This window comes from Phoenix dactylifera, chromosome 15, assembly GCF_051530095.1.
Source record: "Phoenix dactylifera cultivar Ajwa chromosome 15, Ajwa_hap1_PhDact_Kaust_v1.1, whole genome shotgun sequence".
In the NCBI taxonomy this organism is placed as follows: Eukaryota; Viridiplantae; Streptophyta; class Magnoliopsida; order Arecales; family Arecaceae; genus Phoenix; species Phoenix dactylifera.
Genome location: NC_143204.1, coordinates 18,250,021 through 18,273,618, shown reverse-complemented (window position 1 = coordinate 18,273,618; position 23,598 = coordinate 18,250,021). Strand labels below are relative to the sequence as shown.

Genomic DNA, 23,598 nt, shown 5'->3' with positions numbered 1-23,598 from the left:
GATCGACATGAGGGACTGGACATAAAATGGCTTAGGGCTAGTTGTCAAATGGCAGTCAGACTAAGGACCAGGTGTGAAGTTCCCTTGTTTTGGATGGTCGGTCGACTTGCTAATATGTCATATGAAATTTTGTCATTTGGTTTTTAACCAGTCATTTGAATGCTGAAATGAGCAATTAAAAATACTTGAGTTTGTGTAAAGTTTAGAAGTCTTATTTTGTGATCCAGAACTAAGCCCATATTACGTTATGTTAGTTTTAATTTGAATAGGATTTTATTTAGGTCTGTTTTTCAATTTCTGTACTTTGTAAACCTTCAGATCCACCCTCCTGTGTTGAGTTTCCTTACCTCATCGTTTGTGGCTCTCAACTTCTGCACAACAAATGCTTGAGAACATGTTGTATGAAGAAAATAATTTAACTAAAACGCCAAGGAGGACTTTCTTTTCTTTATCTTCTGAATCTATGGTGGCATCTTGCCAACCATGCATGAAATGAATGAAAATTTTAACTATTCCGTTTGTCTCTGGTAAATTCAAGCACTGCAACTTGGACAAGATGCAAGTGCTCCATTTGGATTCTTTAACGGGCAGCGAAGCCAGATGTGTCTTCGTTCTGATACTCTGCAGCAAGTGATGGAGCGATTGACAAATCCTGGTAATATTTTGTCTTTATAAAGTTCTAGTTTCTCAGTTGCAATCTCATTCTTGATATCCTCCTCCTGCTTGATTTTAGGGGTCCGGCGTGTTATCATTGTGGAAGCGGGAACCAAGCGTGTAGTTATTTCTCTGAGTGATGTATTCAGATTCTTGCTTGGCTGGCCTCAAGTATCACCAAGTAACTTCTAGTTTATACTGGCTTGTGAGCACGTTATTCTTCGCCTACCGTCTCTATTGGGCAAATGGAATCATTTCTTCTTCTTCTTTTTTCTTTTTTTCCTCCTTTTAATTTAATAGGCGTCATTGGGTTAGAGCCTGGTGTTTGTTGAGAAGACCACAAATGGTCTGTAAATGAGGAATTTTCTCTTAACCCTGTTTTCCATAATTATTGTTTCTGTATGTGCTTTTCCTGGCTTGGATGGTTAACTAGACCACAGATCCAAAGATATGTGTGCTAATAAAGGAATGCCATTAGCAGGAAAAAAGTGGGGAAGATAAGAAAGTGGGAGATGAGACAAATTTGATGTCACTCAGGTGCTGCAAGTGAGAGTGGCAGGCGAGGTCATGCCCTTCAGGGGAACAGCAGCTACCGTCTTCCATATATATCGCAGAGGCTGGGGCCGAGGAAAGGGAGCAACCTCGTAATCTAGCTCGAGTAATTTCCCTGGGGCAACAGGACTTGGCCTTTTTGCCAAGCAGGGTCTGAGTTTGCATCAGGCTGGATTAGTCTTTTTGTAACAGAGACAGCGTTCATGCATCACCAGCCTTCGCAAAGTACATTTATGGTCATCGATGGGTGCATCATCTCTTTTTCTCTCTCTCTCGGTCTTCCACCATTACTACCTAGTTCCACTTGTTGTCTGAGCATTCTGAAACTTGCCTCCTGTTGAATACATGAATTTGGCTGGGGTTTTGCCAATAAAAAAAACTGCATCTATTATGTTCTCATTTAATTGTCGGTATCTGATTCTCTTTTGCGGGTAGCAGCTATTATTTCTGGGGACCTAAATTTACACTTCTTCTACGATTGGAGATTCGGCGTTGACATTGACAAATGCAAAATAAATTACTCGATCATCCATTTAGATATGCTTGTGTTTGAAGCTAGATTAGATAAATGATTGGAAGCTAAAGGAGCTCAGCTCTTTGAGAAGTCATGAACAATAACTGTAATGATGTTTTCCCACCTGTCGTCTGAAAAATAGTTTAGATTTTGAACGAGGTCTTAGAATTCAGTTCAAAGTTTGAAATTTTGACCTATTTGGAATTTGGTACCGCATGATATAAGTGATCCTACATTGGAGAACATAAAGAGAACATAAGGGAATAAGTGGTGGTGGTGAGGCAGTCGACGTCGAGGCTTTTTTCGAGAGGGCTAGAAGAATGTATGATGGGATGAATTGGAACCAGCCTCTTATGTGGAAAAATATTTGATGACTCTAATGGCAAACTGCCATCTTTTGTAGTTGAAGGGTAAACCCAGAGTTTGGGTCAGGGAAGGCTGTGGCTAGTAGAGATCGGCAAAGATGCTACAAAAGATGTGTTTGGTTAATAAATGTAAGGGTGTGTTTGGTTCGCTATCGGTATCAAAATCAAAATGGATTGGAATGAAAATTGGAATAGTCATATTGGTCAATGAGTTTTATTCGTGACTGGAATTGGAATGGAATTCGAACATTAGGAGATTGAGTTTTGGGGGATTGGGGAACAATTTCTATTTTTCTTTAGAATCGGAATAGGAATGGACTCTGTTCGATCAAACGACTGGAATAAAAGTTACTTATTCCCAGTCTTATTTCAGAGCTCAACTTTTTTCAACCAAATATGCCTTAAAATCAGATGCAAGAATTTTGCCTAAAAGTTCAAACAAACCTCAATCAAAAACTGTTATGCTGCTTTCAGTCGCGAATAGTCTTACAGTTTAAGTGATGGCTCGGTAAATCATTAAAAGAATAATATGCCTATGTACATTTGGAAAAAAAATACAGAAAACTTTACAATAAAAATAAGTGCCGGTAGAATGATGTTTTGTACTTTTGTTTCATGAGTCAACTTACTTCCAGCTCCTGAATATGTCCACAAAATCCTAAATGCTATTTTGCAACATTCACTAACATTGTATCTTTTTGGAATCTCTTCCTATGATGTCTTTTTAAAACCAAAAAATTTCTTAGGCTTTACTGCAGATGTTAGGTCTATGATGGGCATCAAGAAACAGAAATGTAAATGGCAAAGATCAACCTATCAGACTAATACTTCCGCTAGTCACCTCTCTGGAATTGTGTTTTTTTTTTTATCATTTTAATAATATTACAAGTTGCCACTTTTGATCCAACTTTTTTTTATTGTTATTTTTTTAAAAAAAATCCATGCACCAAATTGCAAGGCAGCCCATAGTTTTGATTACCTTGGCTACGTGAGTCTGGACGAGTCTGAAATCCGGGACCAAACTGACTCATGCGCGTGCGGTGGACGCAGTCCTAATCCAACACCGACCAAGAGATTAAAACCTGTCCCACCGCCTCGAGAAACCAATCCAACCCATCTAATCGTTGCTTCTCTCTTACCCGTTCAATCTCCACCGTTCCTCCTTCACCGTTTCGTCTATAAATAGCAGGAGACCTCGGATTCCCGAAGACTCGTCCGGGGTGGTGTAGGTTGCCCGGTGGGCTTCGCTCCGGTGAGTAATTTTATCGCTGAGTTTTGGGTTATCATCGGTCGACCGAGCGCTTAAGGGTTTCTTGCTGCATTTTGAGTTATCGTGCGCTTAAGGGTTTCTTTCTGTTTCGTGGATTGATCTCGAATTCTTGACAAATTCGTCAATTATTTTCTCTTCTTCAAGGGTTACCGTTGGACCCTTGGTAGTTGATTCGTTGGATTTTGTTTATCTTTGCCGGTTGCAGTTGATTTAGAATGATTAGGTTTCTTCATGAATCCATCCTACGTTTTACAGAATTTGGAAATATTGGTTCTTCTTCGCGGGTTTCCGTTCCGGCTTTTGGTGGCTGATTCGTTGGATTTCTTTCATTCTAGGCTGGAGGAGTTGATTTGGGGTGATCATTGTTTAATGTCCTGCGTTTTACAGAATCTGGAATTATTGGTTCTTCTTCGTGGATTTCCGTTCCGGCATTTGGTGGCTGATACGTTGGATTTCTTTCATCCTAGGCTGGTGCAGATGATTTGGGGGGATTATTGTTTCTTGATGAATACGTTTTACAGAATCTGGAATTATTGGTTCTTTTTCGTGGGTTTCCGTTCCAGCCTTTGGTGGCTGATTCGTTGGATTTGTTTCATCCTAGGCTGGAGCAGTTGATTTGGGGAGATTATTGTTTCTTGATGAATCCATCCTGCATTTTACAGAATCTGGAATTGTTGGTTCTTTTTCGAGGGTTCCATTTGATCTTCGGCTGTCGGGTTGGTCCCTTGCTAGGGTTTCTTGCTGAATTTGTCCTGCCCTTTTCGGATATGGAATCATTTGTTCTTCTTTCGAGGGTTTCTGTTCTATCTGTGGTGGTTTATTCGCTGGATTTGGGTTGTCGTTGGATGAAAGTGAAACACTTTGTGAGGTATTCAACTCATGCTTCTCAGATTTTGGAATTTATTGTTCTTCTTCGAGGATTTCTAGTTCTTGGTTCAGTTAATTGAGGATTTCAGGGGTGGTTTCGGGTTGATTGTCGAATCTATTGTTCTCTTTGATTCAATTAGTGTTCTTAAGAGTTGGCTAGATATATATTTTGGCTAAGCATTGCCGGTCTTATATGGTTCTGTGGATTCCTTGTGTTCGGTTGGTGCATGAATCCTCTCATTTGATATTGTCATTTATGGTTGGAGAGGCATCGTAGTGGTTTCATTAAGCAGCCAGAAAGTGGTTCTAGTTTTGATGTATTTGGCCATGGTTTTCGAGCTTCAGGTGATGAGAATACCAGGTGCTACAGAGGCTGGAGTTAAGATTGATTTCTCATAGGGTGGCTTCTCCACTTGATTGTGATATGCATCTTAATTTATGTTCATGTAGTGTGATTTGGCCAATCTAGTTTGTGGCAATGTGCGATCCTATTTTGCAAAGATGTGTCGTTCGGCTGTCACATCTCTTCAGTATTTTGTGATTTGTTGTTGTTGCCGGAGGGATTGTGTTTATGAGGAGTTAGCATTAATTTTACCATAGGCTTTTGTGATAGTGGTGATGAGTATCGTATTATATTTCCTTCTATTCTTTGCTGTCTGGGGTTTTCAGAACTTGTTTACCGGTGACATTTGCATGCATTTTTGGTAGTTGCTTGTTTTATATGGTGGTCTGCTTGTGTCCTTTGGCATAAGTGGCTGCACTTTTGCTGGGTTGTTGGTTGCTATATACTGTTTCCAATCACTTCTTGAAGCATTCCCAAGTTTGATGTGGATCTTCTGCTGCACGTCAAGCAAGCAATTAGAGTTTGCATGGCAACCCTTTTTTTCACTTGGATATTTTTTCATGCATTCATTTATATATCTGTGTACCTATTTATCTTTGTTATTTATATTTATTTTATTTGGTTTAATGTTGTTCATTCAGGTCATGAGAGATTCTTCTTGTTTAGTGATGCCCCTGTATAGAGTACTTTGCAAGGTGGTTCGTATTTGAATTGCTTTATTCTGTCATTCTTATTTAATTATAGGTTTCATTATTTGCCAATTGGCTCATATGTTTCACTTCCATCTTGTTTAGAAATTTATGGTTGGGTTAGTGATTCTGATATATGAAGTGCCATTTTTTTCGTATTCTTGATGAGGTAGATGTCAATTATTACTTGTTGCCGTTACTCAGGGGCTACATTGGTGGGATAATCGATAAGGCAAGTTTCCATCAATTTTGTAAAGGACTTGTTCTTTGAGTTATGGTTTTTCTGCATTTGATAGCGATTCTAATTGTGTAAATCAGCTTTTTTTTTTGAACATTTTTTTTAGGATGGATGTTCGTTGCTTTCTGTATTATTATTGCAGTCTTGCAACCAAGTTTCTTGGAGGTTCTTGGAGGCACTTTTTCGTGGGGGTTCTGAGGCTATTTTACCTCTTGTTTTCCATACATATGGTTGTCTACTTCCAGGTTTCTTGCTGTTTCGTAGTTAATTCATCGCATTTTGAGTTCTTGTCGGTCGATGCGCTTGATGTGGAGTGATCTCGAATTTTCGATGAATTCGTCAATTATTTTCTCTTCTTCAAGGGTTTCTGTTGGACCTTTGGTAGTTGATTCGTTGGATTTTGTTCATCTTTGCCGGTTGTAGTTGATTTGGAATGATTAGGTTTCTTCATGAATCCATCCAACGTTTTACAGAAACTGGAATTATTGGTTCTTTTTTGTGGGTTTCCGTTCCGGCCTTTGGAGGTTGATTCGTTGGATTTCTTTCACCCTTGGCTGGAGCAGTTGATTTTGGGGGATTATTGTTTCTTGATGAGTCTGTCCTGTGTTTTACAGAATCTGGAATTGTTGGTTCTTCTTCGAGGGTTCCATTTGATCTTCGGCTGTCGGGTTGGTCCCTTGCTAGGGTTTCTTGATAAATTTGTCCTGCGCTTTTCGGATCTGGAATCATTTGTGCTTCTTTCGAGGGAGGTTTCTGTTCTATCTTTGGTGGTTTATTTGCTGGATTTGGGTTGTCTTTGGTTGAAACACTTTGTGAGGTATTCAACTCATGCTTCTCAGATTTTGGAATTTATTGTTCTTCGAGGATTTGCAGTTCTTGGTTCGGTTAATTGAGGATTGCGGGGGTAGATTCGGGTTGATTGGCACATCTGTTGTGCTCTTTGATTCTATTAGTGTTCTTAAGAGTTGGCTGGAATTTTCTTTTGGTTTAGCATTATTTATCATATGATTAAATAGACAGCTTCTTTTTTCCCTGGTTCTATGGATTCCATGTGTTCGGTTGGCGCACGATTCCTTTCTTTTGATATTATCATATATGGTTGAAGAGGCATCATAGTGGTATCATTAAGCAGCCTGAAAGTGGTTCTAGTTTTGATGTATTTGACCATGGTTTTCGAGCTTCAGCTGATGAGAATACCAAGTGCTGCAGAGGCTGGAGTTAAGATTGATTTCTCATAAAGGGGCTTCTCCACTTGATTGTGATATGTATCTTAATTTTTGTTCATGTAGTGCGATTTGGCCAATCTAGTTTGTGGCAATATGCGATCCTATTTTGCAAAGATGTGTCCTTCAGCTGTCTCATCTCCTCAGTATTTTGTGATTTGTTGTTGTTGCCGGAGGGATTGTGTTTATGAGGAGTTAACATTAATTTTACCATGGGCTTTTGCGATATTCGTGATGAGTATCGTATTGTATTTCCTTCTATTCTTCGCTGCCTGGAGTTTTCAGAACTTGCTTAACGGTGACATTTACATCCTTTTTCGGCAGTTGCTTCTATTATATGGTGGTCTGCTGCTGAAGATTGTGTACTTTGGCATAAGTGGCTGCACTTTTGTTGGGTTGTTGGTTGCTATATAATGTATCCAATCACTTCAAGCAAGCAATTAGAGTTTGATGTGTATGTTTTCATCTTCTGCCGCACCTCAAACAAGCAATTAGAGTTTGAATGGCAACCCTTTTTTTCATCTCTTGGATATTTTTTCATTCATTCATTTATATATTTGTGTACCTATTTATCTTTGTTATTTCTATATATTTTATTTAGTTTAAGGTTGTTTATTCAGGTTATGAGAGATTATTCTTGTTTAGGGATGCCCCGGTATTGAGTACTTTGCAAGGTGGTTCGTATTTGAATTGCTTTATTCTGTCGTGCTTATTTAATTGTAGGTTTCATTATTTAGCAATTGGCGCAGATGTTTCCCTTCCATCTTGTTTAGAAATTTATGGTTGGGATAGTGATTCTGATTGTGTTTCTGATACATGGTGTCATTTTATTCATACTCCTGATGAGGTAGATGTCAATTATTACTTGTTGCAGTTACTCAGGGGCTACATTGGTTGGGATAATTTAAGGCAAGGTACCATAAATATCGTAAAGGACTTGTTTTTTGAGTTATGGTTTTTCTCGATTTGATAGCGATTCTATTTGTGTAAATCAACATTTTTTATGAACATTTTGTTTAGGATGGATGTTCGTTGCTTTCTGTATTATTATTGCAATCTTGCAGCCATGTTTCTTGGAGGTTCTTGGATGCACTTTTTTGTGGGGGATCTGAGGTTTTTATTATCTCTTGTTTTCCATATGTATGGTTGTCTCTATTTGCTGACTTTTATCTTCTCAATAGTATGTTATTTAGGATCAGATTTGAACCTAAATTGTCATCAGAATTAATGTGCTATAGATCGTCAATGTTTGCGAGAGATGATTTGTATAGAGGCGGTCGCTCGCCTTTGGTGGTATTATTGATCGTATTGATAATCTTTTTTCCTTTAGCCTTGCTTGTCAGAATGTGTTAATCATCACTCCTGCTGTTACAACTTTTCATGGTCTTGCACTTCTGGTGAAACTTAAGGGTTTCTTGATATTTTGTGGTTAATTCGTCGGATTTTGAGTTATTGTCGGTCGATGCACTTGCCTTGGAGTGATCTCGAATTCTTGATGAATTCATCAATTATTTGCTCTTCTTCAAAGGTTTCTGTTTGATTCGTAGGATTTTGTTTATCTTTGCCTGTTGGAGTTGATTTGGAATGATTAGGTTTCTTCATGAATCCATCCTACGTTTTACAATTCTGGAATTATTGGTTCTTTTTCGTGCGTTTCCGTTCCGGCATTTGGTGGCTGATACGTTGGATTTCTTTCATCCTAGGCCGGTGCAAATGATTTGGGGGGGATTATTGTTTCTTGATGAATACGTTTTACAGAATCGGGAATTATCGGTTCTTTTTCGTAGGTTTCCCGTTCCGTCCTTTGGTGGCTAATTTGTTGGATTTGTTTCATCCCTAGGCTGGAGCAGTTGATTTCGGGGGATTATTGTTTGTTGATGAATCCATCCTGCACTTTACAGAATCTGGAATTGTTGGTTCTTCTTTGAGGTTTCCGTTTACAGAATCCGTCCTTTGGTTCTTCTTTGGATTTCGGGGGATTATTTAATTGTAGATTTCATTATTTGGCAATTGGCTCATATGTTTCACTTCCATCTTGTTTAGAAATTTATGGTTGGGATAGTGATTCTGATAGCGATTCTGATATATCAGGTGCCATTTTTTATTCGTACTCTTGATGAGTTAGATGGCAATTATTACTTGTTCTTGCAGTTACTCAGGGACTACATTGGTTGTTATAATCGTTAAGGCAAGGTACCATTAATTTTGTGAAGGACTTGTTCTTTGAGTTATGGTTTTTCTGCATTTGATAGCGAGTCTAATTGTGTAAATCTGCAATTTGATAGCCTAAAAATAGTTCTAGTTTTGATGTATTTTACCATGGTTTTCGAGCTTCAGTTGATGAGAATACCAAGTACTGCAGAGGCTGGAGTTAAGATTGATTTCTCATGAGGGGGCTTCTCCACTTGATTGTGATATGTATCTTAATTTTTGTTCATGTAGTGTGATTTGGCCAATCTAGTTTGTGGCAAGCAGACTCAACAGATCATAGCTTGGAAACAAGACTTAGAAAAGGCACTGAGCAAACACCGGTGTATATGCGATCCTATTTTGCAAAGAAGATGTGTCCTTCAGCTGTCTCATCTCTTCAGTATTTTGTGATTTGTTGTTGCCAGGGGGATTGTGTTTATGAGGAGCTAACATTAATTTTACCATAGGCTTTTGCGATATTCGTGATGAGTACCGTATTGTATTTCCTTCTATTCTTCACTGCCTGGAGTTTTCAGAACTTGTTTGCCGGTGACATTTACATCCTTTTTCGGCAGTTGCTTCTATTATATGGTGGTCTGCTGCTGAAGATTGTGTACTTTGGCATAAGTGGCTGCACTTTTGTTGGGTTATTGGTGGCTATATACTGTTTCCAATCAATTCTTGAAGCATGCCCAAGTTTAATGTGTATGTCTTCATCTTCTGCTGCAACTCAAGCAAGCAACTAGAGTTTGAATGCAACCCTTTTTTACACCTCTTGGATATTTTTTCATTCGTTCATTTGTATATTTGTGTACCTATTTATTTTTGTTATTTATATATATTTTATTTATTTTAAGGTTGTTCAATCAGGTTATGAGAGATTCTTCTTGTTTAGTGATGCCCCTGTATAGAGTACTTTGCAAGGTTGTTCGTATTTGAATTGCTTTATTCTGTCATGCCTATTTAATTGCAGGTTGCATTATTTGGCAATTGGCTCATATGTTTCACTTCCATCTTGTTTAGAAATTTTGTGATGCCCCTGTATAAAGTACTTTGCAAGACTTGGTTCATATTCGTATTGCTTTATTCTGTCATTCTTTTTTGCATTTAGGTTTCATTATTTAGCGGTTGGCTCACATGTTTCACTTTCATCTTGTTTAGAATGGTTCCTGTAATGGATGATTCACCAAGGGGTTATTATTTGCCAAATCAATGATATGGAGGATTGTGCCATTGATAGTGGTTAGATTTATACTTATTGCTAATTAATTTTTTTAATTGTAGTTGTTACTTGTCCTGTTGCTCTCTTTCCAAGAGATTGTATTACTGGACATATTCCTTCAATTTTTTTGTGTAGTTGGTAGGTTTTGTTAATGTTGATTTCTTATCTACTGATATTTTCCCTGGCCTCCTTGTTCATTAGTGATCAAACTTGTTTTCATGGGTTGCTGACATTTGGTAGGACATGATGATGGATGGGGTTTTTTCATACTCGATAGCGATTTAGATTTTGTCAATTAGTATTAGTCGTTCCTTGTAGACGTTATATTGAGGATTGCATTGATCTATTTCTTTTTATTTTTGCAGTCTTGTGGGAGGTTCTGTTTGAGGCACTTTTAATTCAGGGAGTTTTATCTAACATATTCTATTTTAACGATTTTAAATAATACCTGCATATATCTATGTCTTCCATGCCCATTATTCGGAGATTGGAATTAAAGACCATGATTTATCGATGCTTGAAAGAGATGATTTTGTACAGAGGGGGTCAAGGTATGCTGAACCGACCCAGTGCCGACAGGCACCGGTACGGTACAGCATATAAAAACGATTCCGTACTTGTACCGGTGCGATCCAGGCTGGTTCGCAATGCCCCAAAATCATTTTACCCGCGTGTCCACGCGTGGGGCAGTTAACTGTGCCTGCGGCCGATTCTTAAGCTGGGAATCGTGCCCGCGCGAGGGGTGGCACGCCCACGAGGGCTGCCAGCCCGCGTGGGCTATTTAATGCTATAGAGTGGCATTTATGGTATGCTGTACCGGTTGGTACCGGACGTACCGTATCCGTATCGATGGGTACCGGTATCGGTACGCTAGTGTCGGTACGTTTGGCATACCGCATACCGTACTGTACCGTCACTCGGTACGCCTATGCTAGTGTGGCACCGGTACGGGATTTGGTACAGGTACGACGAACCTTGGTGGCATTAAATGCCATTCTGTGGCATTTGTTTTTTATTTTTTTGCTTTTTTTTTTCCTCTCCTTTTTAGATATTTTCTCTCCTTTTTAATTAACAACTTGCTCTTTTTATAAATGTTGTCTTGTCGTATAATCTGTTAATAGGTTGATGATGTTTGGAGTCGGAGGATATGATATTTGCGAAGGTGATATGTCTAACTTGGTAGCATTTTAGGTTATACCTGTTGGTCTGTTTTCTCGAATATATTCTGTTTGGTAACTAGTGTCTATTCTGCTACTATTTGTCTTGGAAGATGTTTTGGTTGAGATGACTCTGTCACGAGGTTTGAAACATTCTTTTTTACCTTCATTTTGTTTTAAGTCATTTTTTCTTGGAAGTATGTTTCACACTTGTTGACCATTGCATTCTTGATGGCCTGTTTTCTATTCAGTGGATGGAATTGAAGGCCAGACGATGACAGGAGTTAAGGCCATAGGTTTCAATGCTTGGGAGAGTACTTGCATAGAGTAGGTTTCAACTTTCTCTCTTCAACTTGTTTTTTATATGCATTGTTGTTAACTTCTTCTGACTTTTGTCTTCTCAATTGTCCTAGACTTGAAATCTAACTTGTTAGTGGACATACGGCACTAGGTTGTCAATATTTGGGAGAGATGTTTTGTATACAGTATTAATGATTATATTAGCAAGTATTTTTTTTGATCCTTGTTAATCAGGATATAAGTATATCATCACATTTCTGGATGGTGTAATCTTTTTGAAGGGTGCATTTTGCACGCCATAGTGATTTAGGTTTGCATTGACTAGCTTTCCTTTCTCTCATGGATGTTCTCCCATGGATAAATGTTGATCAACACCTTGTTACTGTTGCAGCTTTGATGAAGTTTTTCCTCATGGGGGTTCTGAAATGTTCTTTTTAATTTGGCTCTTATAAACTCTTTCCTTTTAAAATACTCTGGCGTTCTACTTTCTTGTTCTTAACCAGAAATCAGACTTACATACCAAGCTGTGATCAGATTTAGGATGTGTTGTCATTCTGGAAAGAATATTACAGATATGAGTTGTATGGAGGTTGTTTCTCACATTTTTCTCAATTCCCTTTTTTCTTCCTTGTTTTCACTAGTGATGGTAGAAACTAATTGTAATTTTTTTGCTGTTGCAGTTTTTAAAAGGCTTGCATTAGTGGAGACACTACATCGTGAGTAGCATGTTGAATGGTGTTCTAGCTTTTTTCTTCTTAAAAAAAAATTTCTAGTAACTGTGTTTGAATGAATTATGTCATCATCCTGGTGATCCTTTTCTTGTCACCTTGTTTGTGTTTCAGTCTGGTCTCGCGCAATGGGTTGATGATATTTGGTGGATATGATTTTAATGAGGGGTTTTTTCACCTTCGCGAGTGATTTGGCTTTTTCAATTAGAATTACTTTTGCCTTCTTGTTGTTTTATTGAGGATTATGTTGATCTTTTTCTTGTTATTTTTGCAGTCTTGCGAGAGGTTTCATTTGAGGCACTTTTAATTCAGGTTCTATCTTAATACCGTTTTAACTCAACACTTCTAAGTAATTCTTGTTCCCATGGTTTTTTGTTAGTCAGTGGTTGAACTAATGACTATGGATTATTGATCTTCGGAAGCGAATTTATATAGAGGTGGTTTTACATCTTCGATAGTGATTTTGATGTATGAAGTTTCTATGCTCTTGATGAGGTATATGCCAGTTATTACTCATTTTTCGGTTATGTCTAACTTGGTTGCATTTTAGGTTATACCTGTTGGTCTGCTTTCTCGAATATATTCTGTTTAGTAACCATTGTCTATTCTACTAGTATTTTAGTCTTGGAAGATGTTTTGGTTGAGATAACTCTGTCACGAGGTTTGAAACATTCTTTTTTACCTTCATTTTTTTTAAGTCACTTTTTCTTGGAAGTATGTTTCACCCTTGTTGACCATTGCATTCTTGATGGCCTGTTTTCTATTCGGTGGATGGAATTGAAGGCCAGATGATGACAGGAGTTAAGGCCAAAAGGTTCAATGCTTGGGAGAGTACTTGCATAGAGGAGGTTTCAACTCTCTCTCTTCAACTCGTTTTTTATATGCACTGTTGTTAACTTCTTGCTGACTTTTGTCTTCTCAATTGTCCTAGGCTTGAAATCTCACTTGTCAGTGGACGTACGGCACTAAGTTGTCAATATTTGGGAGAGATGTTTTGTATATAGTATTAATGATTATATTAGCAGGTATTTTTTTTGATCCTTGTTAATCAGGATATATGTATATCATCACATTTCTGGATGGTGTAATCTTTTTGAAGGGTGCATTTTGCATGCGATAATGATTTAGGTTTGCATTGACTAACCTTCCTTTCTCTCATGGATGTTCTACCATGGGTAAATGTTGATCAACACCTTGTTATTGTTGCAGCTTTGATGAAGTTTTTATTGGATAAAGTTCTTGCTCATGGGGGTTCTGAAATTTTTCTTTTCAATTTGGCTCTTATAAACTCTTTCCTTTTAAAATACTCTGTCGTTCTACTTTCTTGTTCTTAACCAGAAATCAGACTTACATACCAAGCTGTGATCAGATTTAGGATGTGTTGTCATTCTGGAAAGAATATTACAGATATGAGTTGTATGGAGGTTGTTTCTCACATTTTTCTCAATTCCCTTTTTTCTTCCTTGTTTTCACTAGTGATGGTAGAAACTAATTGTAATTTTTTTGCTGTTGCAGTTTTTAAAAGGCTTGCATTAGTGGAGACACTACATCGTGAGTAGCATGTTGAATGGTGTTCTAGCTTTTTTCTTCTAAAAAAAAAATTTCTAGTAACTGTGTTTGAATGAATTATGTCATCATCCTGGTGATCCTTTTCTTGTCACCTTGTTTGTGTTTCAGTCTGGTCTCGCGCAATGGGTTGATGATATTTGGTGGATATGATTTTAATGAGGGGTTTTTTCACCTTCGGGAGTGATTTGGCTTTTTCAATTAGAATTACTTTTGCCTTCTTGTTGTTTTATTGAGGATTATGTTGATCTTTTTCTTGTTATTTTTGCAGTCTTGCGAGAGGTTTCATTTGAGGCACTTTTAATTCAGGTTCTATCTTAATACCGTTTTAACTCAACACTTCTAAGTAATTCTTGTTCCCATGGTTTTTTGTTAGTCAGTGGTTGAACTAATGACTATGGATTATTGATCTTCGGAAGCGAATTTATATAGAGGTGGTTTTACATCTTCGATAGTGATTTTGATGTATGAAGTTTCTATGCTCTTGATGAGGTATATGCCAGTTATTACTCATTTTTCGGTTATGTCTAACTTGGTTGCATTTTAGGTTATACCTGTTGGTCTGCTTTCTCGAATATATTCTGTTTAGTAACCAATGTCTATTCTACTACTATTTTAGTCTTGGAAGATGTTTTGGTTGAGATAACTCTGTCACGAGGTTTGAAACATTCTTTTTTACCTTCATTTTTTTTTAAGTCACTTTTTCTTGGAAGTATGTTTCACCCTTGTTGACCATTGCATTCTTGATGGCCTGTTTTCTATTCAGTGGATGGAATTGAAGGCCAGACGATGACAGGAGTTAAGGCCAAAAGGTTCAATGCTTGGGAGAGTACTTGCATAGAGGAGGTTTCAACTCTCTCTCTTCAACTCGTTTTTTATATGCACTGTTGTTAACTTCTTGCTGACTTTTGTCTTCTCAATTGTCCTAGACTTGAAATCTCACTTGTCAGTGGACGTACGGCACTAAGTTGTCAATATTTGGGAGAGATGTTTTGTATATAGTATTAATGATTATATTAGCAGGTATTTTTTTTGATCCTTGTTAATCAGGATATATGTATATCATCACATTTCTGGATGGTGTAATCTTTTTGAAGGGTGCATTTTGCATGCGATAATGATTTAGGTTTGCATTGACTAACCTTCCTTTCTCTCATGGATGTTCTACCATGGGTAAATGTTGATCAACACCTTGTTATTGTTGCAGCTTTGATGAAGTTTTTATTGGATAAAGTTCTTGCTCATGGGGGTTCTGAAATGTTCTTTTTAATTTGGCTCTTATAAACTCTTTCCTTTTAAAATACTCTGTCGTTCTACTTTCTTGTTCTTAACCAGAAATCAGACTTGCATACCAAGCTGTGATCAGATTTAGGATGTGTTGTCATTCTGGAAAGAATATTACAGATATGAGTTGTATGGAGGTTGTTTCTCACATTTTTCTCAATTCCCTTTTTTCTTCCTTGTTTTCACTAGTGATGGTAGAACCTAATTGTAATTTTTTTGCTGTTGCAGTTTTTAAAAGGCTTGCATTAGTGGAGACACTACATCGTGAGTAGCATGTTGAATGGTGTTCTAGCTTTTTTCTTCTAAAAAAAAGATTTCTAGTAACTGTGTTTGAATGAATTATGTCATCATCCTGGTGATCCTTTTCTTGTCACCTTGTTTGTGTTTCAGTCTGGTCTCGCGCAATGGGTTGATGATATTTGGTGGATATGATTTTAATGAGGGGTTTTTTCACCTTCGCGAGTGATTTGGCTTTTTCAATTAGAATTACTTTTGCCTTCTTGTTGTTTTATTGAGGATTATGTTGATCTTTTTCTTGTTATTTTTGCAGTCTTGCGAGAGGTTTCATTTGAGGCTTTTAATTCAGGTTCTATCTTAATACCGTTTTAACTCAACACTTCTAAGTAATTCTTGTTCCCATGGTTTTTTGTTAGTCAGTGGTTGAACTAATGACTATGGATTATTGATCTTCGGAAGCGAATTTATATAGAGGTGGTTTTACATCTTCGATAGTGATTTTGATGTTTGAAGTTTCTATGCTCTTGATGAGGTATATGCCAGTTATTACTCATTTTTCGGTTATGTCTAACTTGGTTGCATTTTAGGTTATACTTGTTGGTCTGCTTTCTCGAATATATTCTGTTTAGTAACCATTGTCTATTCTACTACTATTTTAGTCTTGGAAGATGTTTTGGTTGAGATAACTCTGTCACGAGGTTTGAAACATTCTTTTTTACCTTCATTTTTTTTTAAGTCACTTTTTCTTGGAAGTATGTTTCACCCTTGTTGACCATTGCATTCTTGATGGCCTGTTTTCTATTCAGTGGATGGAATTGAAGGCCAGACGATGACAGGAGTTAAGGCCAAAAGGTTCAATGCTTGGGAGAGTACTTGCATAGAGGAGGTTTCAACTCTCTCTCTTCAACTCGTTTTTTATATGCACTGTTGTTAACTTCTTGCTGACTTTTGTCTTCTCAATTGTCCTAGACTTGAAATCTCACTTGTCAGTGGACGTACGGCACTAAGTTGTCAATATTTGGGAGAGATGTTTTGTATATAGTATTAATGATTATATTAGCAGGTATTTTTTTTGATCCTTGTTAATCAGGATATATGTATATCATCACATTTCTGGATGGTGTAATCTTTTTGAAGGGTGCATTTTGCATGCGATAATGATTTAGGTTTGCATTGACTAACCTTCCTTTCTCTCATGGATGTTCTACCATGGGTAAATGTTGATCAACACCTTGTTATTGTTGCAGCTTTGATGAAGTTTTTATTGGATAAAGTTCTTGCTCATGGGGGTTCTGAAATGTTCTTTTTAATTTGGCTCTTATAAACTCTTTCCTTTTAAAATACTCTGTCGTTCTACTTTCTTGTTCTTAACCAGAAATCAGACTTGCATACCAAGCTGTGATCAGATTTAGGATGTGTTGTCATTCTGGAAAGAATATTACAGATATGAGTTGTATGGAGGTTGTTTCTCACATTTTTCTCAATTCCCTTTTTTCTTCCTTGTTTTCACTAGTGATGGTAGAACCTAATTGTAATTTTTTTGCTGTTGCAGTTTTTAAAAGGCTTGCATTAGTGGAGACACTACATCGTGAGTAGCATGTTGAATGGTGTTCTAGCTTTTTTCTTCTAAAAAAAAGATTTCTAGTAACTGTGTTTGAATGAATTATGTCATCATCCTGGTGATCCTTTTCTTGTCACCTTGTTTGTGTTTCAGTCTGGTCTCGCGCAATGGGTTGATGATATTTGGTGGATATGATTTTAATGAGGGGTTTTTTCACCTTCGCGAGTGATTTGGCTTTTTCAATTAGAATTACTTTTGCCTTCTTGTTGTTTTATTGAGGATTATGTTGATCTTTTTCTTGTTATTTTTGCAGTCTTGCGAGAGGTTTCATTTGAGGCTTTTAATTCAGGTTCTATCTTAATACCGTTTTAACTCAACACTTCTAAGTAATTCTTGTTCCCATGGTTTTTTGTTAGTCAGTGGTTGAACTAATGACTATGGCTTATTGATCTTCGGAAGCGAATTTATATAGAGGTGGTTTTACATCTTCGATAGTGATTTTGATGTTTGAAGTTTCTATGCTCTTGATGAGGTATATGCCAGTTATTACTCATTTTTCGGTTATGTCTAACTTGGTTGCATTTTAGGTTATACTTGTTGGTCTGCTTTCTCGAATATATTCTGTTTAGTAACCATTGTCTATTCTACTACTATTTTAGTCTTGGAAGATGTTTTGGTTGAGATAACTCTGTCACGAGGTTTGAAACATTCTTTTTTACCTTCATTTTTTTTTAAGTCACTTTTTCTTGGAAGTATGTTTCACCCTTGTTGACCATTGCATTCTTGATGGCCTGTTTTCTATTCAGTGGATGGAATTGAAGGCCAGACGATGACAGGAGTTAAGGCCAAAAGGTTCAATGCTTGGGAGAGTACTTGCATAGAGGAGGTTTCAACTCTCTCTCTTCAACTCGTTTTTTATATGCACTGTTGTTAACTTCTTGCTGACTTTTGTCTTCTCAATTGTCCTAGACTTGAAATCTCACTTGTCAGTGGACGTACGGCACTAAGTTGTCAATATTTGGGAGAGATGTTTTGTATATAGTATTAATGATTATATTAGCAGGTATTTTTTTTGATCCTTGTTAATCAGGATATATGTATATCATCACATTTCTGGATGGTGTAATCTTTTTGAAGGGTGCATTTTGCATGCGATAATGATTTAGGTTTGCATTGACTAACCTTCCTTTCTCTCATGGATGTTCTACCATGGGTAAATGTTGATCAACACCTTGTTATTGTTGCAGCTTTGATGAAGTTTTTATTGGATAAAGTTCTTGCTCATGGGGGTTCTGAAATGTTCTTTTTAATTTGGCTCTTATAAACTCTTTCCTTTTAAAATACTCTGTCGTTCTACTTTCTTGTTCTTAACCAGAAATCAGACTTGCATACCAAGCTGTGATCAGATTTAGGATGTGTTGTCATTCTGGAAAGAATATTACAGATATGAGTTGTATGGAGGTTGTTTCTCACATTTTTCTCAATTCCCTTTTTTCTTCCTTGTTTTCACTAGTGATGGTAGAACCTAATTGTAATTTTTTTGCTGTTGCAGTTTTTAAAAGGCTTGCATTAGTGGAGACACTACATCGTGAGTAGCATGTTGAATGGTGTTCTAGCTTTTTTCTTCTAAAAAAAAAATTTCTAGTAACTGTGTTTGAATGAATTATGTCATCATCCTGGTGATCCTTTTCTTGTCACCTTGTTTGTGTTTCAGTCTGGTCTCGCGCAATGGGTTGATGATATTTGGTGGATATGATTTTAATGAGGGGTTTTTTCACCTTCGCGAGTGATTTGGCTTTTTCAATTAGCATTACTTTTGCCTTCTTGTTGTTTTATTGAGGATTTTGTTGATCATTCTCATGTTATTTTCGCAGGCTTGCGAGAAGATTCATTTGAGGCACTTTTAATTCAGGTTCTATCGTAATACTGTTTTAACTCGACACTTCTAAATAATTCTTGTTCTCGTGGTTTTTTATTAGTCAGTGATTGAACTAAAGACCACGGATTATTGATCTTCGAAAGCGAATTTATATAGAGGTGGTTTTACATCTTCGATAGTGATTTTGATGTATGAAGTTTCTATGCTCTTGATGAGGTATATGCCAGTTATTACTCATTTTTCGGTTATGTCTAACTTGGTAGCATTTTAGGTTATACCTGTTGGTCTGCTTTCTCGAATATATTCTGTTTAGTAACTAGTGTCTGTTCTACTACTATTTTAGTCTTGGAAGATGTTTTGGTTGAGATGACTCTGTCACGTGGTTTGAAACATTCTTTTTTACCTTCATTTTTTTTAAGTCATTTTTTCTTGGAAGTATGTTTCACCCTTGTTGACCATTGCATTCTTGATGGCCTGTTTTCTATTCAGTGGATGGAATTGAAGGCCAGACGATGACAGGAGTTAAGGCCATAGGTTTCAATGCTTGGGTGAGTACTTGCATAGAGGAGGTTTCAACTTTCTCTCTTCAACTCATTTTTTATATGCACTGTTGTTTACTACTTGCTGACTTTTGTCTTCTCAATTGTCCTAGACTTGAAATCTCACTTGTCAGTGGACGTACGGCACTAGGTTGTCAGTATTTGGGAGAGATGTTTTGTATATAGTATTAATGATTATATTAGCAGGTATTTTTTTTGATCCTTGTTAATCAGGATATATGTATATCATCACATTTCTGGATGGTGTAATCTTTTTGAAGGGTGCATTTTGCACGCGATAATTATTTAGGTTTGCATTGACTAACCTTCCTTTCTCTCATGGATGTTCTACCATGGGTAAATGTTGATCAACACCTTGTTATTGTTGCAGCTTTGATGAAGTTTTTATTGGATAAAGTTCTTGCTCAAGGGGGTCCTGAAATGTTCTTTTTAATTTGGCTCTTAAACTCTTTTCTTTTAAAATACTGTCATTCTAATTGCTTGTACTTAACCAGAAATCAGACTTAAATACCAAGCTGTGATCAGATTTAGGATGTGTTGTCATTCTGGGAAGAATATTACAGATATGAGTTGCATGGAGGGTGTTTCTCACTTTTTTCTCAATTCCTTTATTTTTTCCTTGTTTTCACTTGTGATGGTAGATGCTAATTGTAATTCCATTCCTGTTGCAGTTTTTAGAAGGCTTGCATTAGTGGAGACACTTCATCGCGAGTAGCGTGTTGAATGGTGTTCTAGCTTTTTTCTTCTAAAAAAAAAACTTCTAGTAACTGTGTTTGAATGAATTATGTCGTCTGATCCTTTTCCTGTCACCTTGTTTGTGTTTCAGTCTGGTCTCGCGCAATGGGCTGATGATATTTGGTGGATACAATTTTAATGAGGGGGTTTTTCACCTTTGCGAGTGATTTGGCTTTTTCAATTAGCATTACTTTTGCCTTCTTGTTGTTTTATTGAGGATTTTGTTGATCATTCTCATGTTATTTTCGCAGGCTTGCGAGAAGATTCATTTGAGGCACTTTTAATTCAGGTTCTATCTTAATACTGTTTTAACTCGACACTTCTTAATAATTCTTGTTCTCGTGGTTTTTTATTAGTCAGTGATTGAACTAAAGACCACGGATTATTGATCTTCGAAAGCGAATTTATATAGAGGTGGTTTTACATCTTCGATAGTGATTTTGATGTATGAAGTTTCTATGCTCTTGATGAGGTATATGCCCGTTATTACTCATTTTTCGGTTATTCAAGGGCTATATTGGTTGAGACAAAGGATGGATTACCATCAGTTGTGTAAAATACTTTCTTTGAGATGATGGTGTTTTTGCACTTAATAGTTACTCTAATTGTGTAAATGAGCATTCTTTAACGAACATTTTGCGTATGATAATTGTTTGTTACCACCGTATTATTATTGTAATCTTGCAGCAAGGTTTGTTGGAGGCACTTTTCAAGGGGACCTAATGTTATTTTTACCTCTTGCTTTCTGTACATGTGGTTGTCACCATTTGCTGACTGTTGTATTCTCATTGTCTGCCTTTTTGTTATCAGAAACTAAGATGTTAGGGGATGAAGGTGTTAGATTGTTAATGTTTGTGAGAGACGACTTTTAGAGGGATTGGCTCACATATGGTACGATTATTAATTGTATTAATAGTCTTCCCCCTAGCTTTAATCATGACTCCTGTTGTTACAGCTTTTCATGGGCTTGCATTGGTGGGGGAATCTTCTGGTGTACGAGGTTCACTGCCGGAGATCGTCGCGTCCCATAGAAGTACCGCTGTGCCCCGACTTCCCCGCATCTGCCACCGATCTCTCTGTGACCGGTCGCCGGAAGTGATCGATGCCGCCGGGAGACCGTGGCCAGACGCCCCTCCGTCACCACCCCGTCGACTGTGGCGCCGCCGCAGCCCTCCCCCACAGCCGCCGCCGTGAGGAACGGCCTGCCCTCCCGAACTGTCGGGAGGTTGAAGAAGTCAAGAGTAACGAGTAAGCGCTAAACTCGTCACCCACAACCCGATAACTCGGGTCCGAAAAAAAAAACGGGCACGTGAACTACACGTGCTGATGGTAATGGGTATCGGAGCTGGTTGCGCCCGAAAATCCGAACCCGATAGCCCGAACCCGTAACGGTTCAAAAAAAAAGTTAAAAAAAAAGAAAAAAGCTTTACACAACTGCACGTGCGTGCAAAAAAGAAAAGAGAAAAAAAGAAAAAAAAACCCCTTGCTTGTTCATCTTTCCCAATCGGCCGCCCCTCGCCGCGTCTCCGCCTAGCTGCACCGCCGCGCGACATCTCCTTCGGATGCCGCCTCCTCGCGGTCGACTGCAGACAATCGAAGCCGACCGCCATAGAGCCCCGACGATGCCCTCCCCGCCGATCCGCGCCGCCTGCGCACGCGTCGTCGCATCGTCATCAAGGCCGAGCTCTGCCGCCTCACCTCCCCTTCCGGCCGCATCCACAACTCGTCCACGGCCGCCCTTCCGCCGCACCCGACCCCCCTCCATCCAATTCCCCTTTGCCATCCCCAAACCCCTCCCATCTCCTTTATCTCCGATCCCCTTCTTTCGGCCGAAGTCTCACTCGATTCCCCCTCTTCTGCACACAACCCACTTTCCCCCACTCATCTAACTCCTCGGGCCAACAGGGCCAAACCCGACACCACAGAAACCCCCCCACCCTCTCTACTCTGCGGTCCAAATCCAACAGGCCCAACTGCAGCAACCCACCTGCGGCCCGGCAGACTCATCAGGCCCGCCCACTGTTTCAAAGTCCAATCCACAGGCTCTCCTCTTCATTACACGGGCCCAACTGCAACCATAGGCCCACAGCAGCATCCCCTTGGCATTCATTTCGGCCTTGCAACAGTCCAGCTTCAGCCATCAGCTCTACTGAGTCCTTGCGCTGCGTCTCTCGTCGTCTCTGTTGCTTGAGAAGCCATGAGCGAACAACCTTGGTCGTCTCTTTCACGACAGGTGATAGGTTTCCACTTTTCTTTGGCTTACTCATTTAATTATGTTCTAGTTCTCTTGCATGATAGCCACATTTTGAAAACTTACATTGCTGTCAAAATTCAGAATATTGAACCTCTCACTTCCGAACCCGTCCTATTACCCATTAAATCTTTGTTATTAAAGTAGCACACCCTAGCAACAGAACATTTCTCAACGTTCAACGACTAAGGCCCTGTTTGGGGGAGCTTTTGGAGGGCCAGAAAGCACTTTCTGGCCCTCCAAAAGTACTTTTAGATGAAAAACTATGTTTGGTAAATTTTTCAAAAAGCTGTTTCAGCTTTTGCGGGAAGCTGAAAACAGCTTTTGGGAGGAAGCTCCAATTTGGAGCTTTTGAGAGGAAGCTGTTTCAGCTTTTTCGGAAAGCTATATTTTTGACAAAAATGCCCATATTAAAATAACATAATTACATAGTTTATCCCTGTATAAACCTAAAAATCTGCTGGAGCCAAGAACCCAAGCCGTCAGACTCCCTTCCGTAAGAAAAGGTATTTTTCTTTTCAATTTTTGTATGCATCTCTTGAACCACATTTTAGAAAAAAAAAATTTAATCCTTTTCTATACCTTCCAAAATCAATTTATTGTTTTTTTTTATCATCAACCTCGCGGCCCACGCTGAGGTCCTCCTCGAGCGTGGACCATGAAGAAGAGCCCCTGGACCGCGGAAAATTATTTTATGAAAAATTATGAAAAATTATTATGGAAAATTATTTTATATTAATAATTATAATATTTTATATCTTTATTTTTGTATTATACTATAAATATAATATCATATTATATTATATCATAATACATTAATATGTTATGTTAAATAATTTAATATTATATTATATTATGAAAAATTAATTTATACTAATAATTATAATATTTTATACCTTTATTTTTGTATTATACTATAAATATAATATCATATTATATTATATCATAATACATTAATATGTTATGTTAAATAATTTAATATTATGTTATATTATGGAAAATTAATTTATACTAATAATTATAATATTTTATACCTTTATTATTGTATTATACTATAAATATTGTATTATATTACATTACATTATAATACATTAATATGTTATTTTAAATAATTTAATATTATGGTATATTATGAAAAATTAATTTATAATATTAGTTATAATATTTTATACCTTTATTTTTGTATTAAACTATAAATATAATATCATATTAT

At 37.6% G+C, this 23,598-nt stretch overlaps 2 long non-coding RNA genes across 2 annotated transcripts; both read left to right on the top strand.

Annotated features, from left to right (window-relative positions):
* Positions 1–441: 441 nt before the first annotated feature.
* Positions 442–1,016, top strand: LOC149751255 (uncharacterized). Its single transcript, XR_016398499.1, has 2 exons — positions 442–655; positions 734–1,016. It is a non-coding gene; the product is annotated as an uncharacterized LOC149751255 (long non-coding RNA).
* Positions 1,017–3,282: 2,266 nt separating this feature from the next.
* LOC103704283 (uncharacterized) lies at positions 3,283–21,593 on the top strand. Its single transcript, XR_016398494.1, has 13 exons — positions 3,283–12,173; positions 12,265–12,300; positions 12,427–13,160; positions 13,244–13,736; positions 13,828–13,863; positions 13,990–15,299; positions 15,391–15,426; positions 15,553–16,860; positions 16,952–16,987; positions 17,114–17,309; positions 17,767–18,421; positions 18,513–18,548; positions 18,675–21,593. It is a non-coding gene; the product is annotated as an uncharacterized LOC103704283 (long non-coding RNA).
* Positions 21,594–23,598: the final 2,005 nt, after the last annotated feature.